This window comes from Bacillus rossius, chromosome 15, assembly GCF_032445375.1.
Source record: "Bacillus rossius redtenbacheri isolate Brsri chromosome 15, Brsri_v3, whole genome shotgun sequence".
NCBI lineage: Eukaryota > Metazoa > Arthropoda > Insecta > Phasmatodea > Bacillidae > Bacillus > Bacillus rossius.
The window spans coordinates 8,717,876-8,730,055 of NC_086342.1; the positions used below are offsets into that span (position 1 = coordinate 8,717,876).

Consider the following 12,180-nt stretch of genomic DNA (forward strand, 5'->3'; position numbering starts at 1 on the left):
TACCGTGGAACAAGTGTTAATATTTCAGTATATATTAATGAGATATTTTGAATATTTCGGGGGGGGTTTGAACCCCTAAAACCCTCCCCCTGGCTACGCCCCTGATTAAAAGGTATTTCTACGCCATAAACTCTTGAGTTTCTAGTACGAATCCACCACGTACAATCATAAAAAAAATGGTAAAAAAACACGTGAAATGTTTGCTCGATCAAATAGATTCAAAAACATGTGCACAAAAAAATTCTGAGAATCATTCTTTATTTTCATGTGAATTCTAATTTTAATGCATTATTCTAAGAATATAAATACGCACGTTTTTTTAAAAAATAAAATATGACCTACCAAATGCTTTTTCAAATAACGTTTGTTTGCCCGCAAAGAAGCACACGCATTCGTTTTCTCACTCGCGGGGACAAGTGCGCGTAAGTATAAAGTAACAATAGAATTCAAAATATATTACTTTCACAATGTAATAAAAATTTCCAATTTTTTAAAAATCTAGCGAGCTGAAAGACTCATTTAAGACGTCATTGATGGTTTTATGAAATAATAATGATGATGATGATAATAATAATAATGTATCTAAAAATGCCAATGTGACCTCAGACATAACGATACTGTCGGTATTGCAGCACCAAATTTCTCGTGAGCGTACACAGAAGAAAATATTCTGTGCTTTCGCAAAAGATACCTTTGGGAACCAGTCGCCAAGAAATAGTTTGTTAACACTACAAGGATAGCGTAACTTTGTAGAACACATGGCTATTGTTATTTTTGCATGTATGAAATACTTTGTAGAGATAATACAGGATATTTCTTACGAAAACAGGTGCATAATTTTTTATTTTATTTTATGTTAAATCAAGCATATATATTTAAACCAGGGAAAAAATTATTATTTTTGTTTTATTATGCTTATTAATGCGAACAGTTAATACTGGCAAGAGCCATTCAAGGAACGATTTAGTAATAACTTCAACTATTGGAGGTACCTACTGGAACAACACATTATTACTGTGACAACACATTATTACTGTGAACATTATTTTGTAGTGACACAGTTAGTTGTTTTCATGTAAATGTACAAATTTAGAAATGTCTGTATAATTTTACTTTAATATTTCTGTTCCAATTACAAAAAAAAATCCACCACCAGGGGCTTATGAGGCCCTGGTTACATAAATCCAGACCTGGCTCTTTAAAATACGAAAGTGGACTAGCGTCCAATAAATACTCTCTCCTGTATGGTAGACTCTTTTCTGTACCGACCAAATTTTCATTCGTACCATCATCTTGTCTCCTGTATTCTGTTAACACTTGTTGCATGCAAACTGCACCCCGCACGTCCGTGCCCAGAGTTTACCCTGTGTCGACGCAGCTTTCGCCAAGGCCCGACTTATTTGTTGATGTTCTGGAGTTAAACAATAACAACGAGGGGAGTTAGTCATTGCGCCAATCGCTGTCGTGGCCGGCCAATCCCCGGGCAAAGTACATGATGCTTGCGACCTTTTCCCCCCCCACACATGACTAGGCACGCTTACTTCGGCCCGAGACGCACTTAGGTCCCTTCATAAACCCGCGTCCTTCCGACAAACACGCTTAGTTTTAGTTCGTTAGGAAAAAAATAGAATCCCTAAAGCGTTTATTTCAACGATTGCTAGAGGCATGCATTTTTCGCGAAAAGATTTGAACACTTATTAGACTGCAACAAGGCATACCCGCACCTGTGGTTTCTTCCTTGTGATTGGCAGCCGTCTGCAAGAGAAGTCATTGCCTTGTTTGACCGGGGCCACTCAGGACGCGTTTGCTTCCGCACTGGATTTTCGTGATAGGTGTTGTTACGAAATACGTGTACCAGAAAGAAACTCACCCAATCACGAAACACGGACGATGCTACAGTGTTTTAACTTCCAGCTAGTCTCGAAATCTTTTCGCGAAATCTGCATGGCCCCTAACGATTGCCCCATAGTTTGACTCCTGCACCTCCTCGATGCGGCTGTACTGCAAAGCAAGCTGTATTTCGGTAATTTCGAAAAGAAAAAAAAAATTCCAAGATGTGCGAGAGAGGGGGGTGGTAATCCCCCTTAACAGGATCTCGGCAGTTCTCCTCCACCCCCCCTCCCCCCACCACCCAATTTTTTCTACCCTTGCCAATCCCATTGCAGGTGTAGGCACAGAGGGAGTTAGCGCATCGCGAGGTACCATCATTACCCCCCTCTTACCAACCCTCCCTCCCCCGTATCAAACGTCGCTGATCCCAGATAATCCGCTACAAAACCTTCCCTTCCGTACCTTTCGCCCCCTTTATCACCGTGATTTGACGCCGCTAACTCGTTCGGACGCTCATCTCGTATTCGCTGTCGTCGGAAAGGTGTCGTCGAAAGGGGGGGGGGGGGGGGGGCTAAAAAAACCTCCTTCCCCAACACGTGCTAATGTTTCCTTTCCCCGCCGATTGGTTTCCGATCGGAGAAACCCCACAGTTTTAGACAAACGAGGGTGGAATCCATATTATTAGAATCACGAATATCAAATTCAGTTCACGGGAGAAAAATATATATATCGTACTAGATAATGCCGGCATGCGTTGCAATGTCTCAATCAAATTTTTAAACGTATACTAAGCATCTCTCTTTATCTCTCTAATTTTCTATCTCTATGTATATCTCTATAACTCTATCTTTCTATTTATATCTCTATCTCTATATATCTTTCTAGCGGACCCGACAGACATTGTCCTGCCCAAATGTACATATGGCGGTAAGTATTTCTACGCTGGACATTTTGTATCTTCTCATTATACATACCCCTCCTCTTGGGCACGCCACTGCCGTAACCAAAAACCTTTCCCATGTTTACGCAGAAGGCAACAACAATGCAAAAGCTCGTTGCCATGGAGGCTAATTATCAACAATGCTTAGTTTTTTTGCTTTTAAAGCGTTTTTTTTTAGTTTTTTCTTAACTCAGAATCGAGATAAAATATCCAATTGTGAATCTAAACCATCCTCGAATTCCCGTGAACTCACACAAAAAATTTCATCAAAATCGGTCCAGCCGTCTAGGAGGAGTTCAGTGACATACACACGCACACAAGAAATATATATATAAAGATAAAGATATGACGCACCGAAAATATGAGAAATTGTTGGCGTGTAAACATTTTGAGCTCCCAGTGTACGACATTTGGTAGGGGTAAGTTCGTAAAAATGTAAACGGAAGTCGAAAAAACGGAAATGCGAGAAAGAAGGTGGACCCCATTTGTAGCAACATTAAACCCGTATATAGTCACTTTCGTAAACATTAGGGTGTATACCAATCGTATTAGTGTGCCAAATGAAACTTTATGATGGTGAAACTACCCTGGAATATATTTGAACTAAAATAGTTATTGTAAAAAGGTATCTCAAGTTTCAAAAAACGAAAGAAAGTTGGCATTACAATTACAATACATGTTCTCCTTTTAAATTCCCAACAGGCTAAAAGTACAGCGGTAGAGCGCGCGCTTGGTAACCTAAAGGGGCGTGGTTTAAATCTCGTCATTGGTAAAATTATTTTAATAACATAATATAATATTATATAATAATGTTGATCAGCTCAGTAAGATTAAGGTTGTTTGAAAGAAGATTTTATAAACTGATTTCAGTCGTTTAGGCAAGAATAAATATACAAACATATACTTAATGTTATAATAAGTGTCGTACTTAAAAAAAAATTCAAGTATTATTTTCGTAATGACATAGAAGTATAGCTTCTAACGTGTATTAAATGTTTAGTGAATTATAAAAAGATGGACAGCATTTTAATAAATTTTGTTGGCGAAATCAGGTCAAAAGCCTAGGTTAGGTATTTTTCAAGTCTTTTTCTGTTTTTTTTCCGGAGACGTTTCATGCTGTTATCTTTAAAAGATTTGTGCAATGGGAGTGCATGACTTGATGTAAGTTTTTGGACATACGCCATTGCTAAGAACTTTTTCTGTTGAAGAAAAACTAATAAATAAAATAGTCGCACCTGTGTTTCCGTACCATGTGCGTCTCTGCCTGAGGACGGGAGCAGATAGCAGTTCCCGAAACGTCGCTTGTTTCTGTTTAGGTAAAACTATTGTATTTGTTTGTTTTTTCGTTTTGTCATGTTTTTTGTCTCGCTTCAACTGTTGTGCTGAATTATTTTGGGTTTCAATATTTTTGTGTTGTCATCATTTGTGGGGATTTTTTCGTTCTCTTAGTACATTTTTCTTTGTTTTTTCTTTGTTTGCTGACCATATTCCTGTTTCGGAATATTTTGTGGTGTTCATATCCTTGTTGACAACAGCAATTGTTTGCTTAATTTTGTGTGTTTTTTGTATCTTTTTTTGAGTATTTTTATTTTTATTTTATTTATTTATTTTATTTATTAGTTTTTCTTCAACAGAAAAAGTTCTTAGCAATGGCGTATGTCCAAAAACTTACATCAAGTCACGTTTCATGCTGCTGTCTACGAGTGACGGTGGCAAGCATCGTTTACGATCCAGGCAGCGAATTCTAGCGGCGGGCGCAGAAAGTAAATGTGTGATGGCGTCTAGAAATTTTGGTATGTACTTGAAAAGCGAAAATTTTATTGATCAGCGTACTTGCCACGCTCGGCATTAATTTCTATAATTCCGCTGTGTATTTGCAACGTGAACAGCATTAGAACATGAATTTGTTCGTTACCGAGGTCAAGATATTTGCCAATCACTGGTACGAGTACTGTTAAGACTCGCTCACTTTTTTTTCTCTCTCGTCGAGTAATTTAAATTGTTTTTGTCCACTCTATTAGCCACCTTAACTGTAATTTTCTTTCAATTTACAAAATAAAATAAGGAAAATAAAAATTAAAAAGAAACCTCCCACTGAAGTATTAGTTTTATCTTGTGCCGTCTTATAATTCGTGTTGTGTGTTCACCCTTGCTTTCAGCGATAGAAACATTCGATAATTGTGCTTTGGAAGAGGATGAAGTGGGAGAATCGATATTTTCATTGAAAATCGATTCAAAGTTTTTTTTTTCTTCTCCGTAGTTTATTCCCATCATGGGCTGGTAAACACTCTTCATCCCTTGAAGCGCTATATTGTGTTTTAAAAGAGGATGAAGTTGGAGAATCGATATTTTTCATTCAAAATCGATTTTTTTTTTAAATCATTCCTATCATGGGCCGGTAAAACTCTTCATCCCTTGAAGCCCTATATTGTGTTTGGAAAGAGTATGAAGTGGGAGAATCGATATTTTCCATTCAAAATCGATTAAAAGTTCCCCCCCCCCCCCTTCCGTAGTTTATTCCCATCACGGGCCGGCAAAACTCTTCATCCCTTTGAAGCGCTGGCGCCCGCCCGGCGTATCGGGCAGCGTGCGCGTCGCCATGGCAACGCGACGCGTCTTCTCCTCCCCCCCCCCCCCATACCCGACGGCACGTGCTTGCGCTGATCCTGTCTCAGTCCCCGTGACGTGTCAGTGTCAGGGTCCTGCGGAGGTCCTGCCAGGCCGTCGCAGCTGTGCTCCTGTTCCCAGCTCAAGGACCGCGCGGAAATTTAAAAAAAAAAAAAAAAATTGACTGTCTGTATGGTCGGTTTACGGACGATAGTTTAACGTGACTACGTCATAACAAAACATTGATGAAATGATTGCATACTTTTATGAATAAAATTGAATCATTTTTATTGAATTATCACTGTTTTGTATGGATACAAAGAAGGAGTGAAATGAAATCTACAATTTAATTGATAAATTTACTTTTATTTTCACTCATTAATTCAAATATGTTTATTACTTTAACGAAGAGATTATTTTAACTATCACTTTTATACATGTTTGCTATTTAACTTCTTCCAATCTGTGTTATTCTGTTAAGGATAGGACGATGATAGGAAAAGTAGGAAACGAATGGGAGTGTTTCAAGTTTAATGTGCCTCGGAAAAGTCAAATCGATGGTTGTTCCAATCGAGTGGAAGAGAGATAGATGCGGCGCAAGCATACAATGAGCGTAACGGGACACCGCGTAACGGAACAATGTGCGTAACGGGACACCGCGTAACGGAACAATGTGCGTAACGGGACACTTTCGTGCGTGCAGCCGGTGTTCATCGATTTATTAGACGTTGTCACGTCAAAAATGTTATTTGCGTTTACAAATCATTCCTTTGGGAACCAGTCGCCAAGAAATAGTTTGTAACACTACAAGAAATATAGTGTAACTTTGCGCTACAAATGGCTATGGTTATATTTTGCATAATACGAAATACGTTTTTTTTCGCGATAATACCGAGTATGTCTTAAGAAAATATGCGCATAATTTTATTTCAAGCATGATTGTTTTAAACCATGGAAAGTACAATCAAATATTCAACAACGTGACTTTAATCTGTTGTATCGTGCTTATTATGTGCGTGGTTGATACTGTAACCTTTAACTATTAGAGTGTAAAAATATGCACCCAGTATTACTGCGAACATTATTTTTGTAGTGATGCAGTAGTTTTTATGTAAATTTACAATTAACAAATAACTATTATTTTTCAGGAATATTTCTGTTCCAATTAAAAAAATAAAAAAAAATTACAGTGCACTCACTTTAAAAACAAATTCAGTAGAATCATCCATGAATAGTAGTAACGAAACTTTCAACAGCTTGTTAAGTCAACGGCAAAACCCGCTTTTCTTCACCCTGTTTCGGAACCAGGCGGAGTCTTCATGACGACGCGTTTATCCGGGAACTACAGGGAACGCTTCTTTTGTTTCAGGTGACGTCTTCGTAGAAAAGTTGGTCAATTATCTGTTGTAATTTCTAACAGAGCAGAGAACTTTGAAGTTTTCCCTGGCGGTAACTGAGCCGGTGATAGTTTTTTTTTCCCAGTCCGTAATCGTGAGAGGTGCAGTAGCGTGTGTTCGATAGTGGCGGTCCTATGCCACTGGCCATTTACTTTTCCATGGCCCCAGGCCTATCGGGTGGATGGGTGATATGGAATAGCCCTCTAATAAAAGGTGTAGGAAAATATTTTAAAAATAAACTCTTGAAAACTATGTTGTATCTTTAAAAAAATTCTGAATTTCTTTCTAGATTTTGTTTAAAATTTTTTGTACACAGATTTATTGGCGATTTACGGAAAATACAAACGAAAGCGACATAGTTTCCCTTCAACAGATATACATTTTCTCCATCAGACAGGAAGCTTTTTGGTCCCTCCATGAAGAAAAAAAAATGTTTGCCTTAGAACTGTTCTACCGCAGTGTCGTGTTCGGATCTCCCCCCTCCCCCCCCCCCCCCCCCCAGATGAATCCTTCGGTGGACCAATCACGTGGCAGTGACGTGGCCTGAAAGTCGACTTCCACTACGCTGGTCGCCAGTTGTAGTTTTGATGTCCCAGCTTCAACACGGCCCTTTTGAAACTTCTGGGCCCAATAGAACTCTTGGGGTTCAATCATAAGATGTTGAATAGCATATAATAATTTTTTTTCATGTAAATCACGAGAAACATTAATCAGCAAACAATTGTTGCCATTAAAGTGGAATTAGACATTTCTTTAAAAATTTATTAAGATATTATTGTTAAAAAATACAAACTGTAAAAAAAACAAAAACATTTGGTATAATATGTTCGCAGGCTTTCACGGCCAATTGTCTGAAGTAGCTTGGCTTCTGGGTTGTAGCCGTGTCCTTGGCGAATAATTCACCCTACGTTTCGGTCGACATTGCAGTCGCCATCATCAGGGAGCAGTTACACGGCTAAAACCCAGAAGCCAAGCTACTTAAAAAGGGGGGGGGGGGGGGGGGTAGGTTGTCTGTAAAGTTGGTTTACGGACGATAATTTTACGTGATAACGTCATAAGAAAAAAATTGAAGAACATTTGCATACTTTTTTAATTTTAAAACATTATTTACAGTTTTTGCAAATTTTAATTTAAATAATTTGTTTGAATATAATCACGATCAATTAGTTTTAAAAAAAAGTCCCGCCTTAACCTGTATGATATCATAGAAGATTTTCTCGCACGGTGGTTGGCCGGTTCCTTGCACGCTCGGCTTCAGGCGGAAACGTGACAAATTTTTCGTGCGTGCAGCCGGCGTACATCGATTCACAAGACGTTATCACGTCAAAAAAAAAACATTTGGGTTGTTTTAAAAAAAAACACACACACACACGCGTGATTTAAACAGGCGGGTTTAAATCGTTGTGGTGTGAATCAGCCCACTCTGGTGGGCACCTCGCAGACGTTGGAGCGGTCGCGTCGACGAGGCTTGCTTGTCCTCGTGTGCCGGCCTCATCCCCCCCCCCCCCTCCACCAGAGAGCCGCGTGTTTGCTAGAGGCTCCGGAAGACTCGGGCCGGCGACACGTCTCGTAGCTGGACCACGTGTGTCGCGGAGATCCCCTCCCGCCGGATCCAATATGGCGCCGTGCGAGAAGCTCCCGGGCCCGTTTGCCGTTGTGCGAGGGGAAGCCTTCATTTCACAGACGAGAGAGCCACACCCGAAGTTCATGCTCGCTTTTACCCCCCCCCCCCCCTCCCTCCCCAACGGTTCTATCTCATTGTATAGACAGGTGTGGTATTAAATTTTGCGGTCGATTAGGATAGGTTAGCTACATTATAAATAATTTTTAAAACATTGTGGACGGTTGGTTACATTAGGTAAGTATAGCTACATTAAAAAAATACTGTAAAATCATTTTATGGTTGCTTAGCAAATAACTTTTTAATATGTAGCTATCCAGGGCTAGGAAACCGTGTTTACGTGATTTCACAGTATCTTTAATGTAGCTATCCTAACCAAATCAACCGTCCACAATGGTTTAAAGTATTTATAATTTGGCTAACCTAACCTTTTACAATGAACAAAAAAAAACCGAAGATGCACGATCGGGCGTTTGGCTCCCTCGTCTGTGAAAAGAAGGCTTCCCGTTTGCGAGCAGCGAAGCTGGGCGTCATGTCTGTCAGGTGTTCCAAGGTAGTAGCAGCGGAGGACCCTTGCAGTCCGGCGAGGCACGCCTCACGTCATTGGACGCAATGACCCGCCCGCCCCGTACCCCAGCCTATAGACGCGCTCGTAACAATCACATCAAACGGCAATGAAAAAAAAAATAGTGGTTGGCGGTTGTGGTATGATGCCACGTGTTTGCAGGCATCAAAGCTATCATTTATTATTCTCTCTGGCACTGGAAGTCTGAGTCGGTTCTACTTGTGTTCAGCTTTTATTTTTGTGTTATGTGTAGGGACTGGAAAAATTCGCTGTTTGAATGACCTCTAGGATGGACTCCACGATCCTCTATGTACGCGGGAATATTACACCAGCTCATTGGCTACTGACTCGCGACACCTGCTAACTGGGATACTTCTTATGATTCGATACTTCTTACGTTGAGGGTCATTCATTGGCTCACAGTCCTTCAGGCAAACTGTGTTCAAATCACTCAAGCGGCAATAAGTTAAACGCACTTGGATTCTAGCCTATCGCGAAATGAACCCGCGAATTTTTCCTGTCTCTAGTTAGGTGGCACGAAGAAATTCAAGCGTAACTTCATTCATGCTTCACCAAATGTATTTACGATACATGAGGATGTGCGTATTATATAGCCTTTAGGCGTATCCAAGTTATAGGTTTAGTCAAATAACGTAAAACGGGTTTTTTTCTAGACTTATGACACGTAAATAATTTTTTTTTTTAACAGCGCTTATATTTTACTTCGCTGTAGCAAAACCATGATCATGGCTTGTGAGAATGCGCTTCAATGCTTGACGCCCATGCCAGCCAGAGTGCAAGGCAACGAAACTGTAGTCTTCCTGAAGATAATGTTCTCCTATGAGGTGTTTGTGTGTGTGTGTGTATGTGTGAGGGGTGGGGGGGGGGGGTGAATATTCTCTATGTATTGTTACGAGATGACACGGAAAAGTTTTTCACTTTCCAATAAACATGAACAGCCAATTTTTTTAACAAATTGCAAATTTTACTTTGCAAGTGATTTAACTAGAGACCTCCTGGGAAATTCGCGTATTTTCTGGTCTTAGAGGGCTGTGGCCTCACAAGTCGATTATCTGTTGTTTCATTGGTCCGATGCCAAGTGTTGCCTTCTGTCTGCATTGCATGTGATTCTCTCGTGTAGATTTTTTAAATTTTGTTATTGGTTTATTTTTTATTTATTTGACTTTTGTTTGGTGCAGTTAAGGCATGTACGCCATCTCTTAAACTGAACCAAGAAACATACAGCAATTACTGATAAATCATCTACCAATTGAACATAAACCGTATATAATATTGCATCAACTATAAAAAAAATTAAACACTAACCTAAAATTTATTAAACATTGTTCGCCTTCATGGCTTATAAAGCTAATCATAAATCAATGCTGAGTCAAAAGTTTAATTTTATACATTTCAGCCTGTATCCAAATAACAAGTGATGTTCCATATCCCCAGAGTTAACGCGATCATCTGTGCTGTATTTCCCGCGACAATATTTTGTTGCCCTGCTGGGATGGTTTGGATGAGAGGCGGCGTGACCTTTGATCTTTAGCCATGCTATTTATATATGTGTATATGTTTTTTTTCTTCTCGTGATCGTCAACTGGTGGTCACGAATCACACGTCCCGACGTTTCCCCATACCGGACTCACACACAAAAAAAAATGTAAAACGCTTTCCGTGTAGCGCTTGATTCGTGTGTCCCCCCCCCCCCCCCCCCCCCACCCCTTCCTTTTCACAGCACGCCACCTCCCTCGAGAACAGAAACCAGTTATAAAAAAATTAAATAATGTATATTTTAATTGACTCGACACTTCCGTGCCCGACGTTTATTTCCCACCCCCCTTTTTCACTCTCTCTCTCTCTCTCTCTCCCCCTCCCTCTCTCTCTCTGTTCGACGTGTCCGTTATTCCAGTCGCTACCGACGTGTTTTCCAGTGTCGATTATAAACGTCAGTTCCACGGGAATTCATGTCGTGTTTTCAAGTTTGTGACCCTTTCCCCCTCCTCCGCATTTCCTTTTTTTTTTTATTTGGTTCATTCTTTCCTCACTCCGAATTTTAATGCGTTACAGATAGCCGCACTTTTGTTGTGTTCGCGGGAGATGATGATGATTATCATTATTATTACTACTTGGTTAATCCTCGCGGTAGCCGTGGTACGTGTGTTATTTTCGGCGATAGTTGTTCACCTCGCCTCCCACCTACCCCCTTTACCGTCCTCCGTAAACACGGAGTTGTCATTAAGCGCCAGATGCGACATGTGTCTCCGCGTTCGTGCCGGCAATATGGAGTGAAATACTGTTCCAGGCCATGGTGCTGGGATTAAAACTAGCGTGGGATTCTACCTTCCCCCTTTTTTTCCTTCTCATCCCTCCTTCTAATGGACTTCGCAGCGCGTCGTAAGTTTGAGAGCAAAGAAAAAAACAAGAAAGGGTAAAAATGGCGGGAGGGGGGGGGGAACCAAGATAAACTGGCCACAGCTTCTCTCCCCATCTGAAATGACACATTATACACATTTTATACTCTTGGGGCGTCATTAATTATTATGCTCAAATAGAAATTGTTTGACTACGGAAAAAAAATTCTATACGTTATATGATACGATAATATAAATAATCTTCGCGTGACAAAACGATTTGGTCGCCGTAAAATCGTTTTGAAAATACTAAAATATTTGACTGCAGCATTTTTTATAAAATATCAAACAGTATAATGTATTTTTGGAGGGAAAAAATTTCCCCAATATTTTTATTATTATTATTAAACAAACTTGAGCTGTGGGATTGTGTTGTCCTGTCGTTTGTGATTTTTGTTGACTTTGTGTGCTGTGTAGTGAAAACGTCAATTTTGATTCGTGCTGCAGCAGGGGTTCGATCCAAGTAGGAGGGCAAGTGAAAATATACCCCTTCCCAAAAAATTAAGGCTTTTATCAATTTTAATTTTTCAAAATACTTAAACAAAAAAAAGATTAATATTATTTCATAATGTTTAAAAACACTCGTAAACGAGAGTACGGGATATTACTTTACAACATTAGACAAATATAGGCTGTATCAAGTCACTTTGTACCATAACTGTGATTACAACGCTGCTGCCTGGATTTTTCCCTGTGTTTCATTGATAATAATACATAGCCTGTTACACATTCTTATGTTAAATAACTTTAGGGTGCACCCACTATAGTTAACAGCATAGTATGGGAGTTAATTAAAAAAATAA

At 39.8% G+C, this 12,180-nt stretch overlaps 1 protein-coding gene across 1 annotated transcript in view; it reads left to right on the forward strand.

The window, feature by feature from the left end:
- The window catches only part of LOC134539534 (headcase protein), a 250,054-nt gene that overhangs the window by 211,489 nt on the left and 26,385 nt on the right, over positions 1–12,180 (forward strand). The gene's annotated exons all lie outside the window — the stretch shown is intronic.